This window comes from Pleurodeles waltl, chromosome 3_1 (genome assembly GCF_031143425.1).
Source record: "Pleurodeles waltl isolate 20211129_DDA chromosome 3_1, aPleWal1.hap1.20221129, whole genome shotgun sequence".
Taxonomy (NCBI): Eukaryota; Metazoa; Chordata; class Amphibia; order Caudata; family Salamandridae; genus Pleurodeles; species Pleurodeles waltl.
Window position 1 is genome coordinate 1740696215 of NC_090440.1, and position 20022 is coordinate 1740716236.

The 20022-nt window shown below is 40.7% G+C and overlaps 1 long non-coding RNA gene across 1 annotated transcript in view; it reads left to right on the forward strand.

Annotated features, from left to right (window-relative positions):
• Positions 1–14157: 14157 nt before the first annotated feature.
• LOC138283416 (uncharacterized) overlaps positions 14158–20022 on the forward strand; it is a 51328-nt gene continuing 45463 nt past the window's right edge. Inside the window, exon 1 of the long non-coding RNA XR_011201245.1 lies at positions 14158–14289. This is a non-coding gene — a long non-coding RNA (uncharacterized lncRNA). The remainder of the gene's footprint in view (positions 14290–20022) is intronic.

The following is a 20022-nucleotide window of genomic DNA, read 5'->3' on the forward strand; positions in this document are numbered from 1 at the left end:
GGCTACACTGATTTTGCAGCTGACCCAGTAATCTTTTCTAGAGACTTGCCACTAATGCTCTGTTGATATTGATTGATACAAGCCTCAAGCTAGTGTGGCCGACAGACTCACTCCTACATTGTTGTTTTGGCATCTTTGCTGGGTTAAGCATGGTTTACTGATTTAGGAGTGTTAGCGTAGCAGCCAAAACGTGATCCAGACACACAGTTCATCTCCTGTCTGTAAATGGGTATGTGGGACTGGGTAGATACTATCTAAAGAGGTATCCACTGCCCAAGCAGTTCAACCTTAAAATATACATAGATGTAGCTGCAACAAATACATATTGTTTGTGATTTTGTGCTTCAGTTAATACTTGAGTGCGTTCATGTTATTGTAGTATTGTTTTACTTGAGGTTTAAACTGATTGGAATAAAACACATGATAACAAAAAAAGTCCAGTAATGAGAAAATTGTGTTCCAGAGACATGGAGCTAACTGGTCTGTCAGCTTTAGCCACTTTTTGTCAAAATGTCCATAGCTGCAGTAAATGTCAATGAACCTTTACTCATAAACGCCTTTTACGAACAGACAATTTTATTTTTTTAAGCACAATTGCTTTGAACACAAATGAGCGTGGGTATTATTCGTTTATAGTTTTGCCCCATCCAGTTGGTTTTAGTTAAAAACATGTTTATTGCACTGAGATGTGGTATTGATTCTCAAGAAGATGTAAGATACAGCACTTGTTCACAAACCGCTTCTTTGACCTGAGCTGGCAATTACTTCACACTACATGGCTGGGCCCCTCCTGGAAAGATTTGTACACTTTTGTGAACAGCTGTCCCTCAGGTGATCTATTATCCAAATGTTGCTTTGAATTTTGTAAACATTTTTCCAAATAAGACCAGTGCCCTTGTCATTTACTCTTCTGCAGAACTTCAGTGGAAATTTACCGTAGAGGAATTGCAGTGCCTTTACCTTGGGGAAGTTTGTGTGTTTAATTTGTGTGGTGCTGAAGTTCAATTTCTTTTTTCAGGGCAACTGTCCTAAGCTGAATCAATAGACTTGTACTTTTTGCTCTTTATTATTTACGTATAACATCACACATGCAGCCCTATGTCTGTATGACATCACAGTTGCATGTAAGTTAGTGGCAATTAAATCATACCTTATTTTTGTATGGAACTCATCAAATTTTAAAGTTGTTCAAGAGTGCTATATCAAATTTGTCTCATGCTTAGTAGTGAGCAGGATGATTTTTATGAAGAGGAGGGGTATTTAGCGCAACAGGGAAATATTTGAAATCAGCTGCAGAATACTCCGGAGACAGAATCTGGAGTTAATTATGTCATTGATGGATTATGTCTTTACATATAATTGTCTGCCATCGGCATACTAGTGTACTGTGTCTCAAGAATCAAGTACAGTTTGGTTTTAGTTGGCAATTAAAAACAAATAGTGCTAAAATAGTCTTGGGGGAGACTGTATTAGAGGCAGTATGGTTCTCAATTTTTACTGCTTATTGGTGAACCAATGAATGATGTGGTTGCGGAAGCCCATTATGGATTCAAACAGACTCAACAGTTTATGATGATGTACAGTGTTGCATTACGCAGTAGGTGTCATGGAAACATTTAAAGTAGCTCCCTCTGTCCTGACCCCAGCTCTGGATTTGTATTTAGTTAGTAGCAAGGTGGTGATCTGGTCAGCTATTAAGGAATTAAGGAAAATACCTTGCAAGTACTGATCCCAAGATATTAGGATTATTAAAAAAGGTGCAAGTTCAACTCGATGATATGCACTACAAAAATGCACTCAAGTAATTTTTTATTTTAGGCTGCATTATCGTATTTGATAAAAATTGAATGTGTACCAACCACTGCAATAGGTTAACTCAAATACCTAAATTGTTTCTAAGTAGGGAGTTTAAACTAGTCAAAATAATACATTTGAACTTAGTTTCCATCTGTCCTGTGAGATTGTGTGCTTTTTATCTATCAATTTGTAAGATAAAATTAGTTACATTGAACCATTGATCATTCTTAGCACATGAGATAAGAAAGGCAGCATTGTGCAAAATCACTGCTGTTCATACAGTTTGTTTGACTAATATTGAACTTTTAGAATTTGATTGACATCTGGTGTGTAAAATGTTGTTAGCTCCATACAGTTTATTTGTAGTACCACATAAACATGCTTCTCTGACCTTATACAATGAGAACACTTACCTTTGTACATTGATGTAGTTCCTTTTCACAAATTAACTCAATGTAAAACTAATATACAATGATGAATATGAAAAGTGGAATTTATTTTCTTCAATGAACACGTCAAAAGGTAACTCATGTTGTATAAGGAAGATCAACTTGTTTTGATACCTTTTCTATATTTTCGCTCTTTTTTCATCTTTTAATTTCAGTTATTTTAAAAAATGCACTCTAGATGCCTTTGCAGCTTCTCCTGGTGAAACCCCTGCAGCACCTGAAGGGGCAGTAGCACCAGCTACCCCCGTCCCTGTTGCAGCAGCTCTTGATGCATGTTCAGGAAATGGTGGGTTTTATGTTGGGAAGTTTTTTTTTCTCTTTGTTAGTCTTAGGTAGACACCTTTTAATTGATAATCACAGTTGTGAGTAGTTGTACAATGTCTGCCATTTGTATGGCCCTCATTTTGTTTACTTGATGTTGAATAGCTAAAAAATGATAAGGGTGGCTAATATGGCAGGACTTGAATTCTGTTTTTCTTTCACAGTCAGTCTGTCTCTTTAAAATTCGTTATTGAGAAGTTACAAGATTGGTGTGAGGTGTATAAATTAATGAGAAAATATTTGTGCATAATTGGAAAAGAGACATAGTTCTTATTGTCTCAAAATTTGAGACTGGCTTGTCGAGGGAGGTGTGATGAATGTTAGATTTGGGGAGTACATTTGTATTGTGTACTTGTACAACATATATTGGCCATAGTTGTGAATGGTCTCACTGATGTCCTGCTTACTGATCCTGTATATTCTTTACTTCCCTTTCTACAAGACCCCTTTGCCCCATCTGAAGGTAGTGCAGAGACTGCTTCTGAGCTGGACCTTTTTGCTATGAAGCCAACTGAGACCAGTGTTCCTGTAGTTACCCCTACAACTAGCACAGCCTCTCCGGCTCTTGCAACTACTCCTTCTCCTCCTCCTCCTCCTTTTCCTGCTGCAGCCACTACTGCTACTACTACTACTACTACTACCACAACCGCCACCACATCTGCCTCCACCACCACTTCCACTACCACTGCTCCTGCTCTAGATATATTTGGTGGTAAATTATTTTGCATAATTTCCATCTAGGTGATTTTAATTCTGGCTTGTCAAATTATTGTACCTTCTTCTTTAATTGCATGTGCATGTCTGTCGTGAAATACTTGAAGTGACAATGGCCACCATTTACATTTTCTAACCTCAGAATATTTGCTGAGCATTCTGAAAATAAACACATTATTGATCTTGTTGTAGATTTATTTGACTCTGTATCAGAAGTACCTACAGCTCCCAAGTCTGACACTGCACCTCACATTGATCTACTTGATTCAGGTAACAAATCACACCCTCTCAGTTTAATGTTTCAATTGCATGGCTTGTGTTTGCTGCTTTATCTCGCAAGAAATGAAACATTATTTGCCAATGATTTGCCCTTGTTTTTTGAAAGATGCTTTTTCATCTGCTTCCCATGGGGCTTCTCCTTTGGCTGAGAGTTCTCTCACTGCTGATCTGCTGTCCGGTGAGTGGTGGTTCTACATGTCACGTCATTTTCTTTCAAATACTATGATGGTTGTAGTATTGAAGAACTCCGCATTTAAAAAGTGTGAGCGCCAGATTGAAAACACACAGACCCTTTGTACTCTTGTAAACTTATTTTTAGCTTTAATTCATACCAGAAAAACGATTCAGTGTTTGAAGCTTAAGAGACACATTACACACTGCATAAAGTCTCCCTAGTCTATTTTGCATTTATGTGCTTATCTGCCACTGCAATTAACTAATCCCGACATCACAAATAATTCCATGTATCCAGACTTTCGTCTGCACTACATTGATTGAAAAGGCAACTTGGGAATCGATATCACTGATCTCACTATTATTAAATGTTGACTTGTTTTTAGCTTCCTTTACTTTTAGTGTGTTGGTTGCAGCATTGTGATACACATTTTTATAAATAATATATCATCAAAGCAAAATATTTATATTCAGATTAATTTTCATCCCAATTTGTGTTTATTCTAGACGATACATTTGCAGCCCCCCCTCCTGTACCCACAGCTTCTCCTGCAAAAGTGGACTCTTCTACTGTGATAGATTTATTTGGTGGTGGGTATGATTCCTTCATTGCTGCATACAATTGCTGTATCTCGTCTAATCAGTATGCATAAAACATGTGAATTCACACTACTGTACTTAGTCTGTTTGGCCTATTTTTACTTGTGCGATTAACTATTTCCCTTATATTTGGATTTTGTAAAGTGTTGTACATAACTGTGGCGTTGCCTCAGTGCTCATCAAGAGGGAACAAGCAGTGAATGGGAGCGGGCGGTTTGTGCGAAAACAGAAGCATCCACTGCAATGTCCACTAATGCCCCCTTGGCAGTTGAGGGTGTGAAGTCTTAGTAGTGGGTCAGCAGTCAGTTAAATGAAGCTCCTACAGTGCCCACAAGGTCAAAAGTCAAAATTCATCTGACAAACGCTGGGTAGGAAGGACCTTTTTATCGCAGCCAGCTAATAATTTCATAATGACCAAGAACTCTGAAAACCATGATTGCAAATCTATTCATTGCATACCCTGATTACACTTTCAATGTATTACAGTAAACTACAAAAGCAGAATGCCAGTGTACACCATGTTATGTACAGTTTGTCACATAACCAGCCACCATGTGTTATCTTTTATTACTTATTGGATTATGAGTGAATGGATACAAACATTAGCCCTTTGCATTTTGAAAAATCCCTAATCGCTGGTGTGAGAGCTAGAAAAAGTCAGGTGGAACATTTAGTTTCTAGATAGGTGATGATGTCAAACATCTGAAAAGGATCGTTATTAGCTAGAGGAATTGGGTGTTGTAGATAATCTGTTCCAAAGTCGAAGTCTCCTGAATGGACACAATTGTGTTGCATTCGTTATACATCTGTTTATATGAACCTTCACCGATTATCTTTCTTGATGATCCAGAAATCGTAGGAAAGTAGAAGAAAAAGAGAAGGCCTTTACATTAGTGTAAGAAAGAAGTGAAAACGGGACCAGGTGTGGAATCTTTGCAGGGTTGCTGCTATACTTCCAAACTGGGCCCAAGTCTAAGTAGCCTTTCCTCTGAGGCCTCAACAGAGATGGAGCGCTTTCCTGCATGCTGGACTGGGTCGGCCAGGAAAAGCTGACTTGAATGCAGGAAGATCTGCACACATTCCAGCTTACTGAAAGTTCTGTTGGAAGGATGTGTCTACAGACTGAGGTCACCTGGGAGCAAAATATTTGTATAGACCAACTAGCCAGAAAATGTAAGAACATAATTACAATTCACTATCTTGAGGGTGAGCCTAAACCATCCTGAGCCATCAGGTTACCATAAGGTGCCCACTTCCCCATGTCCTTGCCATCGCTATATTCTACTATCATGCTTTGATTTTTCTCGTTATATAAGATGAGAACTTCCATGGGACTGTTTCAAATGAAACAAATTATAATTTAAATAAATATGCAGTAATCTGTTTTTTATCCTCCTGGCTAAATGAACTGAATTGTTTCTTTATTGCAGATATGATATGCTTTTTCATATTTCCCCAATAAGAAGAGTGTTACGCTAGAGTTAGAGAAGGTATCAAACAATAGAAATAAAGTTTGGTTATTGTTAGAAATGGGTTTTTTGATTGACTAGGGTATGCACCAAAGTCAGGTAGAACCCACCACTCTAGTCAGGGGAAGTAAGTTACACACCAAAGCTAACCTGTGCTCACCCCCAGTAGCTTGGCACAGAGCAACACACTAGCACAGAAACACAATAAACATACCACAAAAGAGATTTCACGTCGGATTATATAAAAGATATGAAATATATTATGCATGAAACAAAACCAAAACAATAGGAATCATAATTAGAAGGCATTGCATGTAAGTACTACAATAGGATTCAGCATTCTGCTAATGTAAGGCAAGAAAATCAGTCTATATGAGTGAGCATTTTTGCACGCGATGCAGGAATAAATTGTCACCATAGATGCAGCAGAAAAAGTACAGAAATGGCACTTTACATTCCTGGGATTGATAGCTTCCACAGGAATGTAATATCTTGCTAGACATAAAGACCAATTTGCAGGGAAAGCACAACGATCACTCCCTATTATAACACATAGGGTACAGCATACTGATGCTTCTACTAAGCTTTACATAGTATTTGAGGTTCTATACATAAGTCTGAGGGTCCCCTGCACACCTATTACCTGCATTACAGTAATCTCCAACTCTCAAAAATAACGCATGTTTCTAGCGGCAATGTCTTACCACTCTCGCTGACCTCATCGAGGTTTCTTCCTGTAAGGCTATGATGGAATCAGTTCCCCCCAGGTCGGTCCAAAATGAGGGGGGGCACACACAATGTGAATGATGGAGGGGAGGCCGCACTTGGTCCCCCCGCTTTACGAAATGGTGAAAGGAAGTTGTCCGCAGTGCAGCAGAGGGAAGCACAGGAGCTGTGGCCTCGCTCATGGGGCCCGAGTTGGTCGAAGGGAGAGGCTCAGAAAGGCAGTGGAAGTGTCCTCCTTACAAAAGGGCTATCCTCAGTGGCACTTCAGCAGTGTAGTGTACCTGGCCCGTGGGTGTGAGGAATCTTCTGTCGGCTTGGCCGAAGTCCTTGGGAAGAGGGTGCATGACAGCCATTAGTGTAAGCTTTGTTTTTGCTGAGGCAACCTGCTGCATTCGTGCTGGTTGGGGTATTCCCTTGAGGTTGCACGTGTGCTGTAATCCTGATGTTCCTTTTGGTTAAGCACTGACATGTGCTGGGGATCAGAAACTTATACAGTGCTTCACATGCACTGGAGAGCAAGGAGGCTGGTCCCACACACTATGCTTAAATGCATGGGGGCAGTCTGTCACGGCCCCAGAGGACACACAAACAGCGCTCCCCATGTGCTAGAGAAGGGAGAATGCAGAGCGCTCACCATGCACTAGTGGCATAAGTATAGTATTGATATAAATCACTTACCATGCTATATAATTGCAGGGGCAGGAACCAAGGCTCGCCAAACACTTGGGACCTGGGAGAACATTTGGTAGGGGGGACACAAGGCAGGCAGCAGTAGGCAGGTAGACCAGCACAACCAGTCCAACAGTCCTGATGGCTATCTCTCCTGGTACCTCCTGTAGGGTCCTTGTAGAACAGAGCCAGGGAGCATCTGTCAACAGGGCAACAATAGAAAAGCAATCCAGCAAGTCCTTTAGGCCACCCAGCCAGTAGCAGGGCAACAGCAGAAGAGCATTTCAGATGAGTCCTTGAGCAGTGCAACTGTCCTCCTGACAGAGGCTTAGTCCCACTTCCAAAAGTGCTCTGAAAAACATGGGGTAAGGGCCACTGTACTTATACTCAAAAATGTCTTTGACCGAAGGGGTCACTTAAAAGAAACGCTTTCAAGTGTACACAGACCTCTTTGAACCCAGCCCTGGCTCCAGACATCAGTAGGGGGTAAATCGACCCTTGGTGTGATGGCTGGGTGCAGCCTATTGATATGTAAAGTGTGAAAAACCTCTCATTTTCCCATTTTCCCAGCCCAAGAAGACTGTCAGTATGCAGATGGATGGAGATGCCTCTCCTGTCGCATCCAGCACTTCCTGTGTGGTGGCTGTCTGGAAAGTATGGATAAAGAGTAACTGTCACTCTGCCGTAGACATGGATTGGTGTCAGGCTGCAAAGCACCTAGAGTTTTAAACTCTTTCTAAAAGTGGCATTTCTAAAATAGTAATGCAAAATCCAACTATACCAGTAAACCGGATTTTTCACTACCATGCCACGCATGCCAACACTACTCCTTTCAGATAATAAATTACCACTTAAAATTAAATAAGGGAATTCTCAATGCTAACCTATGAGAGGAGCAGCCCTCACAGTAGTGAAAAACTAAACAGGCCGTTTGTCACTACGAGGGCATATAAAACATAAAAGCACATGTCCTACCTTTTATCTCCACAGCACCCTGACCTTAGGGCTGTCGAAGGCTTACCTTTGGGGTGACTTGGGTGTAGTTAAAGGTGAGTTAAGGCCTTGGCAAGTAGTTTGAAATACTAAGTTAAGGTGACAGTAAACTGCGCACACAGGCACTGCAGTGTAGGGCTCGAGATGGGTTTGAAAGGCTACTTCTGTGGGTTGGGTAATTTATGCCTGTACCTGTAATAGCCAGGGCTAATTTACAGGCCCTGGGTATATGCTATACCACTTTAGAAGGGACTAACAGATACATTAAATATGCCAAACAGGTGTAAGCCAACCATGCCATGTTTTAGGGGAGAGAGCACATACACTTTAGCACTGATTAACAGTGGTAAAGTGCCAAGACTCTCAAAGCCAACAAAAAGGTGGTCTGAAAACTAGGAGGAGGAGGGCAAAACGTTAGGGATAACCCTGCAGAAAGGGCCATTTTCAACATTTATCAATAAAATAATTACATGGAAATGAAAGTTATGGGGATTCAACAAAAAAAATATGTATTCAAATATATTAAATTTTAACAAATTAGGAAAAGCCTATGAAAGTGTCAAGACTGGTGCCTGGCCTAGATACCCAGGAAGAAGGTTGAAATTATTTATTTGTGACTCATTTAGGACCAGTACTGTGTGTTTATATGCACACCACAAACTAAATTTAAAGTAATTCACACATTCAGTGGTCCTGAAACTGGGTGTGCTGGCTAGAATAAAGAGATCTGTTCAATTCAAAGGGCAGGCAAAGATCAGCCTGCCTAATTTGTAGTCCAGCGAGGTGGAGCACCTCACCCAGCTGATGAAAGAAATGCTGTGGAAACCTGTACTGGTGGAGTACTTGCCTCTGGGTACAGCCAGGCACCGGTCTAAGCAATACATTTGCAGGGAATATGAAAGAAAGGCTGGAAGGAAGAAGGAGGAAGAAGGATTCATTTTCAATTATAGATGATCAGGACACTATTTGAAGGCAGTCCACTGCTCATCTGAATTAGACATCCCTTGCTGGAGCAGAGAAACCGGCAAATACAGGCCAGCAGAAGAAAATGAAACATGTGACACCTCATATTTGGGTGCAGGATGCCAAGATGGGTTTGAGTATTAGCAACACTTAGCCATATCAGTAAAATCTCAGATTGTGAGGCTTGGCTGTCCTTTTTAACATATTTACTCCACAAGGTAGCAGATATTAGCAGGTTGCACATACAACACCATTGCTGTCTTTTGGTATTATAAAGTAACCTAAACACCAAATTAGTGTCATGTAGACTTACACTACAATGTTTGAAAGTAAATTGTAAAATATATGCATGAGAAGAAACTTCTTTTTGTAAGAAACTACTGTATGAAAATGAGCTCTATTTTGAGGCAAACCTTGTTAGCAAGTTGTAACAGTTTCAATAATTGGGTAAATTGCCTGCAAGTAACCCATTACTGCTTGGGCAGCATTTGGTCACAAACTAAAGTTCCTTTATCATGTTATTTAACAACCTACTAACAAATTGAATTCTGTTTTGGAAGCATGCCAGGTGAGTAGTCCTTACAGAGGATTCAAGAAGGCAAGAGTGGGCTACATAACACTATTAACAGCCTCATGACTTCAAGTGCAGCCCAGAATGGAAACATTAGAATCCTTGCTCTACCAATCCCCCTCAAGTTGCCCCAGGACAATTGTGAGCACTGCTTATGACCTCACATATTACATAATTTGTGACCGGTTAAATTACATTAATTATGACATCACTGATGAGATTTCATATGGCATCATTGATGAGTGTAACTCCAATACTCCAAGTGCGTTTGTCTGGGTCAAAGACTTACCTTCTGACTTAGCCTTTTTATGTAGCTCAGAGCCCTCCAGGAGAATAAATTTGAAGCAGTATCCGGTGTAGCTGCATCAAAAGTGGACACTTCTTCTGCAAGGTCCACCAGACAGTTCCTGAGGAAGTAAAAAATCTTCCCAACTCTCATGATTCCTGGACCAGATCATTAGGGTTATTTCTATGGCTCTCTGGATCTCAAGGGCAGCACTTGAGGGGCAGGACTCACTAGCGCGAGGACATCAGCAATGCAATTTCCAAGTACAGTTGGTACTGGTTAAGGGATCACTTCAGAAAAAAGACAACTTGCAGAAAAGAATTGCTGCTAACTGACTCTTGGAGTCCACTTCTTTGTCCTGGGCACACGAGGGAGCAAGTGTAGTCCTTCAGGCTGCTGTCAGGTCACAGGCAGCAGGTCCAGTCCTCTTCTGATCTTCCACTTGACCAGAAAGTGTTTTGAAGAGGGTACCACAGGATACCACATTTATGGTTGGCACTAACTAATCGGTGGAAGGGATTCCTGGCTCCTACCTTACCAGTGAGGTAAAGGTTAACACTTTTTCAGCAGTTCCCATTTGCCCTACTGCCAACAATCCCACAGAATTCCCTCACTTATAAAATCCAAGATGGGCAACCCCTTCCCCCGTCTGCAGAGTTCTAGTGTCCACCTAGAGGTATGGCTAGGGATTTGAGCAGTCCTATGTGTCCTCTCCAAACCAGTTAGAGGGGTAGCTTCCTTTCAACTGGATTCAGATCCAGCCTGGCTAATTTTGACCTTGAGGACAAGAGCTTTCCTTTCTTAAAGTCTCTCCTTGCATTAGGTTATGAATGGGCAGTTCTCACCTCTTTCTCTTTCAAGTTAATGAAATTCCTGGGGCCACCCCAGGTGTCCTTCCTGGGCTGATAACGGTCAAATGCCCAGCACCCAGCCAGCCTGTCACCAGGCCCAAGCCATTCATTTGTCTGGGAGCAGTTTTCACACTTCCTTAAGGGGAAGTACATTTTGGGAATCTGCTAGAGGCTAATGCAAACTAGCCTCTGGGAACTTCAGGCAGAAAAAGGGTAACTTTCTAAAAGTGACTTTTTTTTTAATAAACATTGATATATTGATAGTAAAATATTTTTGAATAACTAGTTTAGTTATTTCCAATCAAGGGTTATAGATTCATGTTTATAGCCTATACTGGCATTTTCTAGCATCCATTTACAGTCCTGCCATTGGAAATACATTTTGGGGGCTAGTCATTGGAGGAACATGCCAGATTTAATTTTGCACAAGCCCTACTTTGAAATATTAGGCACCCTACCTTGTGGGCGACAGGTTGTTCTCAGGGGATACTTATTAATATTTAAAAGCAGAGTACCCACCTGTCAAAAGGGTTATTTTCACAAGCTTGACAGCAGGTTTTTGGCTGCTGCAGCCAGACTACACAGGATAGGAGTAAAACCCCATTTGATATGACCATTCGTGGATGGCACAACAGGTGCTGCGGTTTAAAGGTGGCATTTAACTTTATAGCACACAGTATAACTTCCATACCATAGACTAGGGTCTAGCAGGCAAGTTAAACATGCCAATCAGGGATAATCCAATGTAACTATGTTTAAAAGGGAAGCACGGGTACTTTCCTGGTGATTAGCAGGACTAAAAGTTTGCAGAGTTATAAAACCAGCAAAAATAAGGTCTAGAAAAAGACAGTAAAATCCAAATAGCCCATACAGAAAATACAGATTTGCTACAGGCCCATATCAAACCCAACCCCTGCTGCCTCTCTCAAACTTAAGTATACAGAAAAGATGTATGGAATACTTGAATTAATCTCTGCTACTGGTATTACTCTGAGCTGCATCCCAGCCCATCCTTACTTTGTATTCCATGCCACACTGTTTTGACCCAGGCCATATGCATGGATAGAATGTGTTAGTTCATCCCAGTGGACTGAAAAGCCTAATAAGGTGAAACCTGTCTTGGATTGCTTGTGTTCAGATTCAAGGAGGACCTGGCAGTCTGGGCTGGCGTGGTCCTAATGTTGCAGGGTCGAGACTGATTCGCATATGACTGGGCCCAAACTGAGGTGTCATGGTGTGCAAAATAATGGACAGGGTGTGGCTTCCAGTCAAAACCATTGGCTAGAGAGATCGGAAATTGATTTTCAACTCATGGTTGATCCTATATTCTTCCCAGTCGACCGCAAAGGAGCACATTAACAAACTTCTTTCGTACCTGTCCTGAAGTTATTTCTCAAAATTCTCATTGCCATCAAAGTCAATCCTGACAACACTTTTTCAGACTCCAGTCAACTGTGAAAAACAAAATAATTAACTTCTTAGATAGTATTTTGATTCTGGCTAATAGTCACTGATCTTGTTTTTGTAACAAACTAAAGACTTAACTTGTATTTTCAGAAAGCAAATCATACGGATATTCAGCACTGTTACACTTATATTCCTAGCATGTGTTAACCATAGATACCCGGCTTAATGACAATTTAGGAAGCGGAATAGAAAGGTACAACGCATTTGACTCTTTTGATGGACCTTCAGTCCCCTCTGTGTTGGAAAATGATGAATAAACATGGACAGCTTAATTATTGTTGCTCATATATAGTTTTTCTTTGGGATACTGAATTATTAGTCTTTGGTTGAACGATTTTGGTGACTGTTGATTACCTTTTATTTGAATAAGTAAAGTATCACAACTATAAATGAATCTCAGGCCTTTTTTTAATTTTTGCTATCTGTTTAACTGTTAATAGAACTTAGGGGTATGTGCCTAGGTATACATTATTTAATGATTGGGGTGTGTTTGAATATATCCTTTGATAAACTCTTTTTTGTACCTTAAACACCTGATTGAATAACATTGACAGTTTTGAACACCCTAGGCAGAAAATAAAATACAGAAATGGTGGCTTTATATAGTGGGGTGCTAGCTAACATCATAGGACAGGTTGTTACCACTATATGTAATCATTCAAACGTAGGCTCAGTAAGCCAGGTCCTGACTATAAATTTGGAGAACTACACAAAATGTCAGGTAACTACTGCTAATTTGAGTGCTTCACAGTAGGCCAGGGGGCTAACAAAGTATTTGGGGGCAGCATTGGTGACCCCTTTATGATGCCATTACATTAATTACTGTGCATAGAGGAACAGTCTGTCACGTCATTGCAAGTTCTCACAAATGTGTATGGGCTGAACAAGAGCATCCATAGCTGGACTGAAATTTAGGCTAGCATGATTTTCATAAGATTGTCTTCACAGATGCTAAGGATAGGAAATCGGTCACATTTAACCAGGACTATCTCATACTTCACCAAAGAATATTATGAAACTAAAGTAGTAACAAGAATAATAGCTTATAATTGACTTGTGTGTCAGTAACTTGATTATTCACTGGATCACCATTTAAGCCAGTAATGCATTGAGTTGTACATACCTCCACCCTTAAACTCAAACATTTATGAGAGAATTACAAAATAAACATTTTATTCATATAAACATATAAATGCCCAATCGCAAAAGCTAGTTCTCAAAAAGTGGTCACATGGTGGGCAAGTGACAAAGTAAGAAGAGATTATATAGAGGTAAAAATCAGCTGACTCAGGACTCCTAAAATAATGAGACTAGTCAATAACAAAAAAAATCAAGTAGAAGATTGTGTGACCCAAGGAAGTAGCTGTATGAGATTCAGCAGCATTTTGACTGCATCAGGGGTTAAAAGGTGATCAGGAATGAGAAGGATGAGAGCACCAACCGTTGCAAGCCTATGCCCTATAGAAGGTCCCTCAGTTAAGGTATAAGGTATGAGAAGAAGCCACTGGAGAGAATTTTCAGCAATGGTACTTGAAGAAGGCCCAGAACATGACTTCAGGCGTAGGTACATTTAATAAGTGATACATTTGGTGCCAAGCTAATGAGGGTCCAGACTGTATAATCCTTGGCACAGTGGAAGGTAATTAATAACATGATGCAGTGAGTTGCTGTCACAGTGCACAGACGGGGCAAGTCTCCATGTCATAACTCTTGGCCCTAAATGATAATACTACATGGCCAGCCATCACCAGACTTAATTTATGTGCGGCTCCAGGTCATAATTCCATTGTACTCTGTGTTGCCATTTGTGGAATAACCTTGCACTTACTGCAGTGTTTCATCACCATTCATGCTAAATTTCGGGAATACTCTGCAGATGCCTTTGGAGGATGCACTACAGAACCACAATCCACAGCGCAAGCAGTATCTAGCTCATCAGCTTCTGCAGACCTCCTTGCTGGTAATAAACATATTTTCTAGCTTTTTCAGAAATGCCTTGCCTTTACCAAGGTCGTGCATTGCTATTGTACTTGCCTCTTGTTACTAAGACGCTGACTTGCTTTAAGTTTGTGCAAAATTGTTATTACATGTCATGTATTATCATATGCCGTGTGCATGTATGCCAGTAAATATTGTAACATATAGCTAAAATATGATTCTTTTTTATTTATGTGATCAGTGTAGTGGTTATGATTTATGTATCTTGATTTATGCCAGTTTATTTTCATATGTTGGTTATATAATTGCAAGAATTGTAGGAACGGAAGACATTTGCAAGTGTTTTTACTCTATATACATGTTGTGGTCCTAATTACATAATACCATCTGCCATTGGTTGTGATATTCATAACCCACTGGGCAGTGAAGACTGGATATAAATGGATTACATAAAGTAATTGATCGCCCTCCTGCCTAGTCAGATAAAAAACGGCTAAACACTTGTCTTGCCATTTTTATTGTAGAAATGTCTTTGCTTTCATGAGGAACAATCATGGTTTCCCCACCCTCTTCCCCCACTGGGAGTGGGTCTTGGTGGCTCCCTCCCCTAGACTTGATAAGGTCCCTGCAATCGACTTCGCTGTTTTTGCCAGGTTGGGATTGAATTTTTGGACGGGATGCTCATGAGCCTTTACCGCTTAAACAGAGGTCCACATAGTCATATCTCTCCACCATTTGCAGATTAATCCTATACAGTGTGAATTGTTTTTTTTTTTCAATATGTTGCCTGCTCGCTATGATACCTTGTGTGAAAATCATTGGTTTCTTATTGTCTATGGCCACAATACTATTGAAAGGCATCTGGAAGCTGGTGATAATTTGCTCTAGAAAAATAGTACTGTATAATTTGGATATAATAAACTTTTACTTGATTACTGTTGCCCATTGGGCACTCTAACACAATTCTCAACATTATTTAGGAGTATATTGTAGTGGGTAGGCGCCAGTTTACAGCTCTGCATGAGTCTTTTCCACCCTCTCTATCTAGAATGTTCATCTTTTTTTGTGTAGAGAATAAACATGGCATTGGCCATGTTTGCTTCAACAGCATGTTTTTCTACACACTTCTCAGCACCACCTTATCAGTATTAAGTCTTTTTTCTGGGTCCAAGACGGGTCAAAAAGCCTCTTTTTCTCCAACATATCTCACCATAAGCATGAAGAGTGAGAATCTTTGCTCCAACAACCTACTATTTTTAAGGAACTGGGGGTGCATTGTCTACATTGCTGTGTAGCCATTTTAGTTATAGTTTCACACACATTATTTTAACATACTAGGCCTGCCGCTGTGCACTTTAACCTAGATATATTTTATTCAGCTTTGCTTTATTATTGTTATGATAGCAACTTTTACGGTCTTTTTATTTCTCTCTATCTAACTGTTTTTGCCTAGGCCAGCATTCTGTTCTCAAACAAGACATTCTTCCTCACTCTGTGCTTCTTCCAAGGCTGCAGCAAGATAGGTTGGCGGTGAAAGTGGAATAAGTTTAGTCTGTGACATTCATAGAAAATACACATCCTTACATAGGGACATTTTCTACAGAACATCAGCTGTTTTATTATAAAAACACTTCCCTGTCCCTTACACGGTAGAGGGAGATTCCAGCCAGAGAACCACGACTGTATGCTGATTGCTTCGCTACAGCTGTCTTTACAGACTTCAGGTCTTTGCTCAGGTATGGGGAATGACGTCTTCCCATGGGAACCTGAAGGGCAGAATTAGAGCTTAACACGCTGTGCTCTATCATAGCTTAGGTAGGAATTAGTCTGTTGACTCTTGTGACAATATGGTAGCATTATTTATGTTTTACTCTCCTTGTCACAATTTTAATCTTGTCATGCTGTATCATCCTGGTTATTGCAGTCCACGCTTTGCTATCTAAGATGCAGTCGCTTTATTAAAGCATTATTGAAACATACTGCCTCTGTTTGTCATTGTGTAGGTGACACTAATGTAACTGAGAGAAACGGGTGAGACCTGAGTGACCACGGCTTCCTTGAGAAACCAGTTATGTCATGCTTTCTGCTGCCCTGTGGTAGAGATGACACTGCTAGTTTGCCGGAGCAGAACCCGGATTGGAGTGACAGGTGTCACCTGTAGTGGGTCATACTCAGTTTCCCACACCGCAGGCGATTCTGCCACTCGAAATCCAGTATTCTCATTAAGATAATAAGAGCCTATGCGGCAACATAAACATTAACATGAAAGTAACAAAAACATTAGTCACGCTGCAGAATCCCAATTTGAGCCCCAGGTCTGTTTCCTTACTGTATCTGAGGAATAAACGTCTTCCCAGTTAATTTACAGGATCTCTCCAGAGATCTTGTGGTGAGTAATAATTTTTATGCAACATCAGTATGTCCTTGCTAACAATATTTTGCAGACTTAAACGTCCTTACTCTCGTTATTAAGTTCTGATGAGGCAAAGTAGGTGTTTTTTTCACCTAAGCGAGTAACCGCAGATGCCACCTCCACATTCACTTTTATAACAATCATAAGCTGTGCACTATACCCATGTTTGTCAAATGCCTCTGTCAATAATAATTTATGAAGAAATAGGACATAGCCTTGTTGATCATTGTTGTATCCCAGGTTGGTTGCTAGACCTACAAAACTCATCCTCCTATTCAAGCTGCTATTGCCATGAAGAGGATTCAATTCTCCAAGGGGTGAACTTGTGCAGGGAGAATTAACATCAAGCTCTGGTCATTTGATGGAATTAAACCCCCTTTCATGATCCCTAGAGCTTCTGGTATACTACTTTTATGTAGGTTGGTAGTGCTTGTTTGGATCTGATATTGTGGTACAGCTTTTCAGTACACTGGGTGTTATCTATTGGGCTTATTCTGTTTTCATTTGGTTGGGGTGCAGACATCTCCAGGGATGGATCTGCATTTGGTGATTGTGCGAGTCTCCTCATCTGTATCACAGATAGTGCTACATGTAATACTCAGTACAATATAGCAAACCTAGGGATGTATGTATGTGCATATTGTTGGCTTGTGTTGGTGTGCACTTGCCTTCTCTGCAGCTGTGAAGCACTGGGGTACCCTACCTGTCTTTTTCTAAATGAACCATGAACCATGAACCTTGATGACCTGGATGACTTTAAAATGAATTGAACTTACAATCTTTCCTGTGAAATATGTATTTTGAAAGACAAACAAAATCATCACTCTGCTCACATTACACAAGGAATCATGTCAGTAACTCACCCACTAGAGGTAAATTTGACAATGTACCAAGAAGTGAACATAAATTCCAATTCCAATTACATGTTTTCTTCATAAGCAGTAAAAATATAAACTGAACAGTCTGATGTATCTATGCTAGCATCATTGGTTTGAAGGCTAATTAAGGCTTTAACTCCGGGAGAGAGGATAAGGTCAATTGGTGCTGTCTCTCTACTACTAAATAGCTACAACGATTTACTGAAACGCATTCTGGAGTAAGAACATATTTTCACAGTGTTTGTGGGCAGTACATTGCTTCTCATACTGGACTGCATTTTACAACTTTCCAAAATGTAAACCACAATTCTAAGGAAACTGATTGTATAGGGGGCCTGTTACGCTTTCTGATCTGTAGTTTGACATCCCCTAGTAAATAAAAAAGTCAGAGCACTTGACTACTGACATGCAGTTTACTTGGCTGACTTTAAAACCGAAGACAACCATCACATGCATCACCTGTCGCCTACATAGTTTATTGGTCCCAGATTCTGAGAAATCTGTCTACACTCTTTCAGTATGGCAAGCCTTCTTCAATCTGAGACTGATGTCTGAAACTAGTGGTGCTTTCCAGTTTCTTGATTATTAGCTGTCTCAGCCTTAGGGCAGTTTCCCCAATCTTTTTGACCTACAGCTCCATTTTTGCTGATGTTGTTTTTGTTGGCCTTAAGACTGTGCACTTTACCACTGCTAAGCCATGATAAAGTACATGTGCTATCTCCTTTAAAACTGTTGAAATTGGCTTGTACCCAATTGACACATTTACTTTACTTATAAGTCCCTAGGAAAGGTGTGCTGCATGTACCCAGAGCCTGCAAATCAAATGCTACTAGTGAGATGCAGCACGGATTGTGCAACTCACTTAAGTAGCCATTTACACCTGTCTCAGGCCTGTCATTGTAGCCCATGTGTGCAGTTTTAAACTGCCATTTCGACATGGCAAAATACATCTTTTACCAGGTCTAAGCCTTCTGTCTTTTTTTTTTTAATGCATGTCATTCCTACGGTAGGTCCCAAAAAGCCCATAGGGCAGGGTGCAGTGTATTTCAAAAGTTGGGTATGCACGCTCAGCTTTTACATGCCCTGGTAGTGAAAAACTCTTAAATTGGTTTTCACTACTGCAAAGCCTACCTCTTCCATAGGAATACATTGGGTTGGCTTACTAAATTTAACATTAAATTCAGAGCCAGTAGGAATCTTGAGTTTGGTGTCCAAAGAATTGTAATTTAAAACTCTATTGGTAAGTCACAATTCTGAAACTTCCACTCTTAGAAAGTTGGTATTGTCTTGTCCCAATATTAGGGTCTCTAGTTGGCAAGTGAATGCACCCTCTCCATGTAAGGACCACCACTCTAGTCAGGGTAAGTCAGTTATGCACTGTAATTTAACCTGTGCTCACCCTGTGGTAGCATGGCACTGAGCAGTCAGTCTTAACATAGGAGTGTAGGAGGCTGGTCTGGCTTATAGTGGGTACCTGCTAGTACTTACACCTTGTGCCAGGTCCAGTTATCCCTTATTAGTAGATTAGTAGTGTTCTAGCAGCTTAGGCTGATAGAGGTAGCTATAGCAGAGTAGCTTAGGCTGAACTAGGAGACATGAAAAGCTCCTACTAAACCACTTATATCATATAGTACTATATCATAAGAATCACAATACTCAGATACTAAAAATAAAGATACTTTATTTTAGTGACAATGTGCCAAAAATATTTCAGAGGATATACTCCCTTAGGAGGTAAGTAAAGTACACAAAATATACACACAAACCAAAATCAGGTAAGTAAACAGTTAGAGAAGTAGTACAAACACTGTAGAATACAATAGGATGCAATAGGCCTTGGGGCAACACAAACCATATACTCTAAAAGTGGAATGCGAACCACGAAGGGACCCCAGGCCTAGTGTAGTGTGTAGAGGGTCGCTGGGAGTGTGAGAAAACACTAAGGATGTCCAAGATACCCCACCCCAAGACCCTGAAAAGTAGGAGTAAAGTTACCCTACTTCCCAGAAACACACAAGTCGTGATAGGAGATTCTGCAAAGAGAACAACTGACTACAAAGCACTGAAGACGGATTGCTGGACCTGAGGACCTGTAAAGGAAGGGGATCAAGTCCAAGAGTCACGAAAGTGTCCGGGGGGGGCAGGAGCCCACTAACCCCCCGATGAAGGTGCAAAAGGGTTTGCCTCCGGGTGGAAGAAGCTGAATATTCTGCAACAACGGCGTGCTGGAGGACGCTGAGTTGTTTCCACGCAGAAAGACCGCAAACAAGCCTTGCTTGCTGCAAGAGTCACAGTTGAGGAAAATTTGTGCTGCCCTGGCCCAGGAAGGACCAGGAGAGGTCGCCCCTTGGAGGAGGAGACAGAGGGGGTGCTCAGCAGCACAGAGAGGCCACGCAGAAGCAGGCAGCACCCGCAGAAACACTTGAACAGGCGTTCAAGAAATCTGAGCACGGGGTCGTCTCAA